We start from the raw sequence: 13,481 nt of genomic DNA on the forward strand, positions 1-13,481 counted from the left end.
AACAGTCTATTTTTGACTTGCCTCTAAAGTCTGAGGGCTCTCCTTTACTGTGTTAGGTGTTCTAAAATCTTTCCAAGCCACTCCTCCTGAGAGCTGGGGTGGTAGGTTAGATTTCCAATGAGAAGCAACTGTGAATCTGGTGCAGCTAGGAGCATGAATACTAAGGACTTATCAATAATTGAGGGATTTCTGCCCCCTTCCAAGTAGTGGAGTGCCAGGGCTGGGGTTGGCATTAGAGTTGTGCATTTTTAGAGTTAACTTCTTGTATTCTTGCAGATATGGTTTTTAACAGGGCTCTGGACCACAACATTTCCCAGTCATGTTCCTCTACCTGAATATCTGGGTTACTCTCACAAACTAATCTCAGTCCATGGGAGGAGCCAGTTTCTATACTGAGTAGATATTTGTATATATTAGAAGCTAGGCCACTTTGACTGGAGATTACATATGAACAAAAGGATTTTAAAAATGTCAAGCAATGGAGCCCTTCTCCTTTATAGAGTAGGAATATACTTGCTTGAGTTGGAGCCAACTATATAATAATAATAATAATAATAATAATAATAATAATAATAATAATAATTTTTATTTATACCCCGCCCTTCCGAGTTCAAAAACTGGGCTCAGGGTGGCTAACAACAAATGTAAAACACTTTAAAACACTTAATTATAAAAGCAGCATAAAAATAAAAACATGAATAACAATAAAATTCAAAAATCAATCAGATATTCCCCAGGGCTAGGTGGCTGAATTGGTCCTACTTGGGCCAGTGAGGAGGCCAGAGGAGAATTTGCTGTGGGGTCTCAGAGCAGGTGGTCTTCATAAAAAGGGGAGGGGAAGGGAAGGGAAGGGAAGGGAAATAAAAGATCAGGCTGAATTCAACTCAAAGGCCAGATGGAATAGCTCTTTCTTACAGGCCCAACGGAAGGAGGTTAAACCCTAAAGGACCCTAGTCTCATGGGACAGAGCATTCCACCAGGTCACAGCCATCACTGAAAAAGCCCTGGCCCTGGTGGAGGATAGTTTGATTTCCTTAGGGCCCAGGACCTCTAAACTATGGTTATTCATGGACCTTAAGGTCTTCTGCGGGGCATACCAGGAGAGGCGGTCCTGTAGATACGAGGGCCCTAAGCCCCGAAGGGCTTTAAAGGTCAAGACCAGCACCTTAAACCTGAACCTATACTCCACCAGGAGCCAGTGCAACTGGTAAAGCACATGTTTTGCCCGATGGGTGGGGTATAAATAATAAAATAATTGTGGTTATTATTATGGTGGTTGTTGTTGTTATGTAAGTTTTCCAAAATGGGTTGACCTTTGGGCAAAATATATTTAGTTGTATAGATTCACCTTTTTCTCCACAATAGGAATTTGTGATGTTCATCATTAAAGCAAAAGGCTGGGTGATCCAAAATAGGAGTTAAAGGCAATGGCAAATGAGCATATGTGATTGCCATTTATGCCATATTCAGAGGGTCAACTGTAGAAACACTTCACTTATTTTGTTCACTAAAGTTTTTCAGCCTGATGTGGCTTGTGATCCACCACCACAAAGTAACCCATCATGAAATGTTAAAACTGAGGCACAGATTCAATTAAAACAAAACAAAGCAAAACAGTGTTGTGAACCACTACTGAAATAGGAGAACATGAGGCAAAATACATCAAATGCATTATTCATTATTTGCAGTATTAGAAGTATCCATAGTATTACAAGTTATTTACACAGCTCTGGTAAAGCCTAATCTGTTTCCCTCTCTGGTACTAATGAAATATGGCATCAGATCTTGAATCATCCTATTACATGGCCTTGCAGGAACATAAAAGGTTAGGATTCCAGAGTTATTAATCCTCAATCGTTTTGACAATTGATTTTGAACACACAGACCAATGCACTCTTTTTAACATATAATCAGAAATGCTCAAAATTAATTGATTTCTCCCATGCACACCTGGCAGCAGCAAACTTTGAAACAAAGATGTGCATTTGTGTTTAGCTGTGCTGTTTTGTCAGCATTTGGGACTGGACCTTGTTGTAAAAAAGCCATGCCAATTCTTCAGAGAAGGGAAGCTTACTTGGGGTATAGGGATGGACAAGGAATTTGAAAAGCTCCCTTCCCCCATGCATACACCTCGCTTGGTGAGTATTGACTTTTTCTTTTACTCTGTGCCATAATGTCTGATCAGATCTATGGACACTGGCTACAATCCAATGCAGCGTTAAGAACACTTAAGCCCTTTGAAATCAGCTGGCTTATAGACACTTAGCTCTGTGTTGCATTGTGGCCTCTGAGGCTGGAACCAGATATTATATATGCATCCGACTCTGAACATAAGAACATAAGAAGAGTCCTGCTGGATTAGGCCAAAGCCCCTTCTAGTTCAGCATCCTGGTCTCATAGTGGCCAACCAGATGCCTATAAGAAGCCCACAAGAAGGAACTGAGCACAGAAGCCCTCTCCCCGCTTGTGATTCCCAACAACTGGTCCATACCCTCCAACGTTTCTCCATTGAAAATAGGGACGTCCCATTCCACAATGATAATTTTACTACTTATACCCAACCATCTTACTGGGTTGCCTCAGCACTTTGAGCAGCTTCCAACATATATAAAAACATAATAAAACATTAAACATTTAAAAAACCCTTCTCTATAAAGGATTGCATTCAGATGGCTCGGGGGTCAGATAACTCTGTACCCTCTAACATTTCTCTAATGGAAACAGGGGCATCCTACCACGCCCTCCGACATTTCTCCAGTGAAAATAGGGACATCCTAATGGAAAGCAGGATCAAATCAGAAACCAGGAAGGCTTCTCTAAATCAGGGACATCCCTGGAAAAAGAGGGGCAGCTGATCATCAAGACATACTGCCTCTGACAGTGCAAGAGAGTAGCTGCTGATAACCTTGCCCTTCAAGGCAACTCAACCCCTCCACACTTTGTATCACTCACTGCAGGGAAGAGGAGCAAGTTTCAGTCCAAGGGCCTCATTCCCATTTAGGCAACTTCTGAGAGGCTGGAGGAAAAAGTGAGCAATGCTATGAATCTGAATGTTGCCTTCATAATCTAACTTGGTTTCCACACCCACCCACCCACCCACCCACACACACACACACTTCTGTCCTCCATTCAGGCAAACAAGAAACACAGTCCGAATTCAAGGACACATTCCAGCTCAGCAAAAACACTCAACGAGTGTCAAAGCAGAGCCATGCAACAGTGATAAACTTCAGGCTCTCAAATTTCAATGGCACCCTGTGCAATGCTAAAAGTGCCCCACCTCTTGGTTCTACACCATTGTTGTGGTGCCCCCTGCAGCATGGCAGCCAGTGTGGCTGAACCAGCTGTCCTACCCTAAAACCACTTCTGTGGGGAGGGTTGTGGCCTGAGAAAAGAATATGGGGTGTGGCCTGGGGATAACCTGAGACAGAGGAGATTTTAGGGTAGCACGACCAGTTCAGCCGCACTAGGCACTGGCACCACAGTGGGAGCTGCAACAGTGATGTAGAATGGAGTGCAAGAGGCAGGAAGTGCCAAATTTTAGAATCGCACAGGGCGCCACTAACATTTGGGAGCCCAAAGTCTGCTGCTATCTGAGGGACAGAGAAGGCTGGGGGGCACATTTGGCCTTTGAGCTTGAGGTGATAACTTATGATAACTTTCTCAAGTCTTGACAACTGGCTGCTGGCAAGGTAAGGAAACATTCAGCATCATGATGTCAAGATGTAGCAGTTGTTGCTGAGAGCAGAGTAGAATGGCTACTTAGGTATCACCAAAAAGAGGGGACAAATGAGGATGCCGATTTGCATAATATTCAAACATTATAGTTTCTATGCAGAGATGCAAATGTATATGGAAGCCCCAAAGCTGGAGAGTGGAAGCTCCCAAACTGCTGCAATCAGTTCTAAATTATTATTCAAACTTGTGAATGTTTGACTGTATTAGTTACATTTTACATGCATGGAATATTTCTTGCAGGTGTGGGTATGTGGTGATTATTAGTTATATGTATTTTCAAAAACTGAAAAGTGGTTGTTTGCTAACTTTATTTTTCAGTTTCTGAAAATACATATAATACCTTTTTAAGACTTAAAAATAAAACACCAGTTGTTGGGGCAGCGTCTATTGTAAACCCCTCCCTGGGGGTGATTCCCTGCATAAATGGGAACTTGAACGTTAGCCTCACTTACTGCTAGGCTGAATTGTTGATTTGTTGTTCACAAATAAACATGGCTGTTGATGCCTTCCTGAATAAAGCTGCTTTGTGGTTTCAGGGTAGGCCTGTTGCAAGGTCTTCTCATACAGTGAGTGCATTTATAAAAACTTTGAGGTTTCATCAAGTGGTATATTAATTAATTAATGCTCTTCCCAAACTTCGTGGGATACTGCACCATCTGGATAAAGTAACAATATATACCAACTCTCATTCTCCACTAGTACTGTAACATTTGAGAGTCAGTAGGTACTTCTGAATGATGAATTGATTTCCAATGAGGGTGTTTAAAAAACAACAACCAGCTGACTAATCCTGGATAAATGCAAACACTCATATTAATCTTGTTCTTTTCGTTGGCAATATCTCGAAAGGCATTTGCCAAGCCATTAGCCCCTTCCAACTATAAAATAATGTTGCGTTTCTGTATCAAATAGCTGTTTAAAAGTTCAAGCCCAGGCTATGCTGCTTCTTTTTTTGCAAACCTTATCAGAGTCAGTTATAGATACTTATCCAAAAGACACAGCCCCCTCTAAAACAGCCTTCTTCAACCTGGTGCCCTTCAGATGTTTTAGACGACAACTCTCATCAGCCTCAACTGGCATAGCCAATTGCCAAGGCTGATGGGAGTTAAAAGGCAGCAGGTTGAGGGAAAGTATTCTAAATTTTGGTCTGCATGTCATTCTTGATTCTCACCTGATAATAGACAACTAGTTGAAGGTCTAGCAGAGTGTTCATTAGGATAGCAATAGAAGCAATGTATTTAATTGCATTTTGCGATTTCATGCTTGTGAGTCACCACAGAAGTGGAGCCAGGCTTTGTTCCCTCTTTACAATGTCCCAGGTCGCATCCCTTGAAACTCAGACCCTGAGGAGTCTGAACAGAGTGGACTGTGGCACTTCAGATAGTAACTGGCTGTATGTGTCATGTTCCTCTACAAAAATCTCCTCACATGTGGAAAACTAGAAAACAGGAGGGAACAGACTGGGACAGAGCCTTTATCTCTGTTGTGCCATTATGGAGGGTGTTCCCCCTGCTTCCCTTATCTGCTGTTCAAAGTACCTCCCCCTTCCCATGACTATGTTCCATCACAATATTTAAGATAACCAGGAACACCCTCATCAGCTTACTGTCCATACAGTAGCTCAGTTCTACAATGGCACACCAAAGACCCATAAGGCTGGGTGTCCTCAGGAAGTAACAGAAAATATTTTTGTGACTTTTGGAGCCAAGGAGAGGGCAAGGTGGGGTTTAAATCAACATAAACCACTTTGTTACCTGACAAAAGCACTTGGGTTGGCCCAGGCTACAGGAAGTATAAAATGAAATGAAGTGCTTTGGGGACCATTTAAAGGAAATATTGTTCCTCTTATAGGATGTTTGCATTTCTCCTACTTTTTATGAAGATATCTTAGGGGGAAATTGATGAGAAGTTCTATGAGCTATCATTGTTCTTGGAGTGAAAATATTCTGCTTTCCATCTCTGCTTCAGAACAGCAATATTGATGCTAAAACTTTGTTAAAAAAACAAAACAAAAACAACCCCAGGAAATGTAACTTTATGTTTCTCAAAAGTCCATAGCTGTTCCTCTTGAGAACACTAAAATTGTGATGTCAATGTGTATGAATCCAATTGCCTATCTTCATCTCAAAAGCCTTTAGCTCCACCAAGAAAAAAATGAATGCCATTTACAAAATGAAACTGAGGCTTCTATTTCCCCCTCATTTGAACTACAATGAACTACCAGATAGGGTTGGGAGAGAAATTTGATTACATTGATTAAGCTCATATATTAAAATGAATGTATCAAATCTGCAATTTCTGAAACAATATAAGAGCTGAAACACAGCCATCCTTAAAAAATTGCACTTACTCACTTTTTGTGATGTTCTCCAACCAATTAATGTTTGCAAAAAATACATATACAATGGGAAAGTATGCACAAAAATGAATATATTAGTGAATATAACCTACAAAAATGTGTTATACTAGGGGGGATTGCTTGCAGAAATGTACATTAGTCAAACCCACATACAAAAATGTGTTTATTAGGAAAAATGTGTAGTAAAATACTGGTGAATTTTCATGAGAATATTTTTTTGAAAAATCAAATTGCTCCAGAAATGTGGAGAACTGCATTTAAGATGGGAGAATGAGAAAACTGACAAATCCTTCTATCCCTAGTAGTGGGAGAGGGGGCCCCCTCCAAAGCATTTAGAAAAGGAAGTGTTTAAACATGTTTCCATTTTATTTCTTCCAGAGATTATAATGCATAATTTTTGCACAAAAGTCAATTACATAGCCCAGTGATTTACCAGCAAAGCTGGTCAAAAGATATTATCTTAGTGCCAGTTAATGTGTGTGACTAGTTACAAGACAAAATAAATCCTTCGGAAATTACTTTTTAAAAAAAATGTACATAAGAAAATCTCAACCAAAAGACAGCCCTAGTAAATGGTTTCCATTTACCAGAGAGAGTGACAGCTTTTTCTTCCCTAGGAAATCACTGTCCCTTTTCTGCCTTTCAGTAGTATTTTGAGGAGAGACCTTAGAAATAAAAGTGTGTCTGTGTGGTTATGAGTTAACAGCTTTTCTGATTTCAGCAGTGGTGTGTGACATCAGAGCAGAATTTTGGGGCAGCTGTGCCAGCCCCCTCCCACTCAGCAAAATGAGGGCCCCTAAATGTAGCAAGCCTTTCTTACCACATTTTGAAGCAAGTAATACCCTTTAAAAACCTAAATAGGGGGAGAGCAGATGACCATTAAGTTCAGAGCTAAAATTACCTAATCGCACCACTGGGTTTCAGCCTATGCATAAACAGAAATGTCCCGTAGTGTTTCATCCAGGAAAAGGGGAATGGGTGCATCACATCTCCAGCACAACCCCACCATTGCCAATTGGATCACTCTGCTATTTCTGTCAGACGCATTAATCAAAACGCAACATCCAATCACCTATAGGCACCAGGCAAAAGCTTTCCTCTATGACCTAAGAAGTGGGTGGGATGATTTTAATGTATTTCTTTTTCTCCTTGGTTTCAATGCATCAGGGAGGGGGATGTTGTCTGGTTGTTTGCTTGAAAGTCACATTGAGTACATCTGGGCAAGATAAAGCGACTAACAAATTGTAATAACAATTGTGGGAGAAGCAACACCTCCAAGGGAACAAACTTGAAGCTATCCCATACCTCATTGCATTGAATTTTCTCAATATGCAAAAACCTTCTGGGCCTGTCTTAAAAATATGGACTCATTCATTTCTTGACAGCAGAGTGAGTAAGGAGGAGTGTGTACAAGACCAGAATTGATGTTTGTAAGTTTCTCCGCCCAAAATGGTCTCACGTTGCACATTAAAGAGGTATACTTAGAACTACTCAAATGTCTTTAGTTTTTATGTGCCAGAGCAGTTTTCCTGGATGTTGTCTCTGGGATGACACAGAAGGAATCATGATCAGGGATGAATATTTTAGAAGAGATTACCATTACAAAGGAAAAAGCAAAGCTATTGACACCATGCAACCTTCCGAAAAGGACATTCTGCTGAAATCAGATTCAAGTCATTGGATACAAGCAGCTGAGAGTTCCCAAACCAAAACAAAGAAAGAATAAAGTTTCAAATACCTTTTCCCACCCTCTTCCAAGAATGTTAAATAATTCTGGTATATTTTGTCCTGAAGTGACTTATTGTACAATTGACAGACTAGGGATGGGAGCAATTTGACTTGAAACATTTTAATGCTCATGCCCATCTGAGGAATTACTTCATGGAATGAAATGGCAAAGGTTACTAACATGGTTCCTTTAAAGTTGAGTTGATGCAGGGAACTAGAAAAACTTGCACTTTCTGGATAAAATCATACCCTCTGATTACAGGCTTGTCTGTCACATGGAGCTTTCCCTCCACCATTCTCCCCATGGTTTCCTTTCCCTCATCATCCCTCCCTTGTGTTTACCTTATATGGTAATCTTAGAGACATTTAGAGATTAACCCTATATACAAGAAGCTGGCATAAAGCAAGCCAGTGTAAGTTAAGACAGCGTAAAGTTACACACCAGATCCAAACTCTACTCGGCAGTGGCCCTACTGCTGATTGATTGAGCAGGCTTCAGACTGGCAGAGGGAAAAGAAGCCTTTGAAATATGAAAGGGTGGTTTGAGGTGCACCACCCTTTTTGCTGCCCTAACTTATACCTAGTTTATAGGTCACATGACTGAGCTGAACCAGTGTAGGATCCAGCCTAGGTCTCCCTTCTTTGGTGCCTCCCCCACCATGCCCCTATAGCACTCATTTTTCAGAGCTTAAACCAGTTTACGATCCATTGCACTCAGCTCAGCCAACTGACTCCCAAATGAGTCAGGATGGAGGAGATACACTGGTGTATCTCTGGCTGAGCCAAGGATGAGGGAGTTAAGCCAGCCTACTTCAGTTGTGCCAGGGACCTCCCAATTCAGCTGGAGATATGCTGGATCCTAACCCTTTCATCCCAGTGGATTTTGCTATAGGATTGCTCCCTCAATGTAATTTTTTTAACAGACACTTGTCTACAGCATATAGATTTGGATTGCGAAAGCACCACAAGACACTTCAGAAGTCCTCATTTCGACTCATGCTGAGTAGTTCTAAATCCTGCTCTATCTCTGACAAATTCAAAATCCCTCTGAGGTGCACCCCAGTTTGGTTCAAGATTCAGGATTCATCCAGATCCCAAGCACAACCCTAGGCTATTGTTTCACACCCAGAAGATACCTCATGGAGAATATTCAACAGAATCAAAACTCCATCTGAAAACTGGCACTGTCCTAACTTATTTGATTCTTATAGTATAGAGTCAGAGTGTGTGTCCAGTACACTGTGGCCATGCAAGGACAGGGTCCATGCCAGGGAAAAGAGGTGAAGAAGATAGGGGAGAAGCACCCTGGTCATGGAAGCTGCAAGTGACTACATTTCCCAAAAAGTCAAACCAGAAGTAGACAAGCAGAAGGATACTTACTGTGTCAGCAGTATTGAGATTGTGGCCTACCCAGGAAGGACCAGAGCTCAATGATAGGAGGTCTTCTTTGCATTCAGAAGGTCCCAATTTCAATCCCCAGCATTTCCATGGAGCCATGAACAGCAGCTGGCAGTCAATGTAGGCAATACTGTGCTAGATGGGCCAATAATCTGATTCAGTGTAAGATGTCTTCCTTTGATCCTAAGAGCAAGAAAGGACCTAGTCAACATTATGAAGGGTAAAACGAAATGGGTACAGCTTTGAAAGCTGTTTATCCGAGATGAAGGATATTAGGAAGGGCCACTCACTTGAAGGCTTTTGGCAGAACTACATATCACTTATCTAGGGATGACCAGATCCAACATTTCTGGATCATGTTTATGTAGCAGTGCTTCGTGGATAATTTCCCCATTTCACTCAGATTTTTTCCCACATGCTTACAGGATAATTTCCAAGAGCTATCGTGTGGATAAAGCACCAGAATTAGCTCTTAGCAAACTTAAAATGAGAACTGGGACTTTGAAGAAAATATTTATTTATACTAGTAATTATTTTCCCTCAGGGATGGTGGCAATTACTTGGACAGTCAGGCACAAGAATGAGTTTTTTAAACGACCATTCTGTGCTAACCTCTTTGACTTCAGATTGTGTTATGCACTCCCTTGAATTCAATTAGGTGGCTCTTAACACAGAATCTGAGAGTAAAATGTCTTTAACTAGCTGTTGACAAAGAACAGTTCCTGATAAATGCAAACATCAGTGCACAAAATGCTGGTGGTGCTGACAAAGATTTTAGCAAAAATGTTTAACAATTACATTTAGAAAATTTTACAATATAAATATGTAATCCACTGCAGGTGGTGAACCACATAAACCTATTACAATTTGCCATGTTCACATTCTCTGGTATTCTGTAGGCCACATTCTATGTCTTTTTTTTCCTCCCTTCCTTAATGCACCAGTGAAAAACATCACCCACATTTAAACACCCAACCTACACACACACACACACACACACAAAATGAATTTTAAAAAAAGAATTGTAAAAAAAAAAAATCTCCAGCAAAGATCATTTATACATCTGACAACCTTTAAACCCCTAAAGAAAGTGGGGGGAGGAAACCTTACTGCTCTCTGAAGAGCTCTTTGGTGGAGCAAGGAGAATTATGAGCAACAGGAGAAATACTGGTAATTAAGACAACAATATATCTATATCTCACAGCTGACACAGAATGGAGCTCCAAGTTAGCTTTGGGCAAGGTGTTGGAGGAGGAGGAAAAGAATGAAGTGCAGCTGCGCTGTTAAAGAGACATGCCAGCTCTGGAAGAGAGCAATGAGGACAGATTTGATTTTCTTAAGATTGGCTTAAGAAAGCAGATGTGTGCATATCCTCCAAATACACATTAGAGCAGACAGGGCTGTCTTAAGCATATCCGGTGCCGTGGTGCAAAGCTCCCTCTGGCACACACACACACACCCCTGTTTCCCAGAGTTGTCAACCTTTTGTTAGGGATGACGGTGCTGCTGGTGGGGCTGGAGGAGGCGGGCAGTGGCTGGAGGGCGGCTCCTCCAGCGGGGAAGAGGTGGCGGCTGGACGCGGTGCCTCCCTGCTCAGTTGGCCTCTGCATGCCGCAGTGCCCACAGCAGACAGAGGCTCTGGGCACGCTGCTTTGGTGTGGCATGGCATAGGTGGGCGAGGGTGGTGAGCTGATGCCGGGAGGTGCCACGTCCAGCCTCTGCCTCTTCCCTGGTGCCCTCCAGAACTTGGTGCCCTGGTGCCCCACGCCACTAGCCTCTATGGGTAAGACGCCCCTGAGAGCAGACGTGAATAACATTTTGCCCTCCAGTAGTTGCTGGACTCCCATCATCTCATCATCCCCAACCATTGGCTATGCTTGCTAGGGCTGATGAGAGTTTTAATTCAGCAACATCTGGAGGGTCAAGGATTCCGCATGCCTGAGTTGTAGTATCAAGTCAACAGCATTTGACTTGATTTTGAGTTATAGCATCAAGTGATCCAAAATAGAAGTCAAATACAGGGAACCTTTCTCAGACCAAGGACCACATTCCCTCCCAAACAACATTCCAGGGGCCAGTGGTGGATGGGGCCAGAGGCAAAAGTGGGCAGAGCAATGAATTAACTTTTACTTTTAATACAGTAGGCTAGTTTCTACTCACATTTGCACACCCAGTGGTGTTTGGTGCCCATTGGGACTGGTGGGGTGGAAAACAAAGGCCCAGCAGCAGCTTAGCGGAAGGTGCTAAACAAGGAGCCCAACATGCAGAGCTAACTAATTCTAACTATTCCCCTGCTGAATTTCACACAAATAGCAGTGAGGCTAAGGAGGAAAAGGCTGATAGAGCTGCTCTCTAGAGTGGTTGTAAGTAAAAACAGAAACAAAAAGGGAGGTGGGCTTGGATGAATCAAGACTGAGATTTGTGGGGCAATTGTCCTAATAGGCCAGTCTACTTTTCTATCCTCCATCCAAGCAAGCAAAAGGCATGATTAGAGTTCAAGGACACATTCCAGCCAAGCAAAACACTCAAGGAGGGTGCAATGTAGGGCCAATGAGCAGAGTGACCTAGGGAGATGGGAATGTGGCTGGGTAGGGGGTGTTGCCTGCAGAAAGTCCTATAAGAGAGAGGCCAAAGGGCCCCATTTGGCTCTCAGACATACAGCTCCCCACTTCTTGTATTAGTGGTCATTGTAGAAGTGTGCTTTTCCTGCCTGTCATCAGAAACGATGACTGGAGGTAAGCTGCCTAAAGGAAAGCAGAGAAAAGACCAGGAGTGAGATGTTGTATTTTTAGCATAAAGCAAAATAGCCAGATTATTAAAGTCTGAGGAGGACTGTAGCTCAGTGAGAGTATGTTTTGCTAGCTAAAGATCTACCATTCGGGTCTCATCAAACCCCTGCCTGAAAGCAGTGGCCATTGGTGTGGTTCCAAAACCTGTCCTCAAGATTCTCAAAAGTTTTATTTTGAAAACTGGGGGCCAATTGGAGGCTGGAAATCTATAAAGAGATTTGAATTTCTGGTTCTCAGAAGGGACCTGCTTCAGCACTTTATGCTTTGCTTCTAGATTTACAGTTTTCTCCCTTTGAAAACCGTCAGTGAACATGGGAGGCTGATCTAGCCTTGGAAATTGATCCTTCCCAGAATCTGGTCCTCTGAACCTTTTATTTCTGTTTTGGCCCTGGTTGAGGGGGAGAATCATTAAAACAATACATAAATGCTCTTTAACCCCAATTAGTCTAAACCACATGCTGAAAGGGTGCTCCCCCTTTTGTGGGTGGGGTTGTGATGTGAAGGGTCCTTAATACCATGTGTGGTGGGATTGTGTGCATGTAAACAAATTTTGGGATTTAGTGGTTTTCAGCCCCATCACCAGACAGAAGGTCTATAGTGACCTCTGGTTGGGCTTACTTTCCATGTTTGTGGGAGGTAACAAAAATTTACATAACAAGATACAGTGGTACCTTGGTTTATGAACTTAATCCGTTCTGGAAGTCTGTTCTTAAACCAAAGTGTTCTTAAACCAAGGCATGCTTTCCCATAGCAGCGGGGGACTCAATTTACAAATGGAACACACTCAACAGTTAGCAAAACATATTCTTATTCCAAGGCAAAGTTCACAAACCAAAACACCTACTTCCGGGATTGCAGCGATCTTAATCCAAGTTGTTCATAAACTAAGCCGTTCGTAAACCAAGGTACAATGACAAATCTAGACAGCAATGACAAATCTAGACAGCATCTCAAAAAGTAGAGACATCACCTTGCCAGCAAAGGTCCATATAGTAAAAGCTATGGTTTTCCCAGTGGTGATGTATGGAAGTGAAAGCTGGACCATAAAGAAAGCTGATCGCCGAAGAATTGATGCTTTTGAATTATGGTGCTGGAGGAGACTCTTGAGAGTCCCATGGACTGCAAGAAGATCAAACCTATCCATTCTTAAGGAAATCAGCCCTGAGTGCTCACTGGAAGGACAGATCATGAAGCTGAGGCTCCAGTACTTTGGCCACCTCATGAGAAGAGAAGACTCCCTGGAAATGACCCTGATGTTGGGAAAGATGGAGGGCACAAGGAGAAGGGGACGACAGAGAACGAGATGGTTGGACAGTGTTCTCGAAGCTACCAGCATGAGTTTGACCAAACTGCAGGAGGCAGCGGAAGACAGAAGTGCCTGGCGTGCTCTGGTCCATGGGGTCACGAAGAGTTGGACACGACTAAACGACTAAACAACAACAAACCAAGGTACTACTGTACTGATAATT

At 42.4% G+C, this 13,481-nt stretch overlaps 1 long non-coding RNA gene across 5 annotated transcripts in view; it reads right to left on the bottom strand.

Moving 5' to 3' along the window:
* The window catches only part of LOC128406202 (uncharacterized), a 136,578-nt gene that overhangs the window by 74,916 nt on the left and 48,181 nt on the right, over positions 1-13,481 (bottom strand). For all 5 annotated transcript variants that reach the window (XR_008328425.1, XR_008328422.1, XR_008328424.1 and 2 more), the window contains exon 3: positions 9,206-9,406. This is a non-coding gene — a long non-coding RNA (uncharacterized LOC128406202). The remainder of the gene's footprint in view (positions 1-9,205; positions 9,407-13,481) is intronic.

This window comes from Podarcis raffonei, chromosome Z (assembly GCF_027172205.1).
Source record: "Podarcis raffonei isolate rPodRaf1 chromosome Z, rPodRaf1.pri, whole genome shotgun sequence".
NCBI lineage: Eukaryota > Metazoa > Chordata > Lepidosauria > Squamata > Lacertidae > Podarcis > Podarcis raffonei.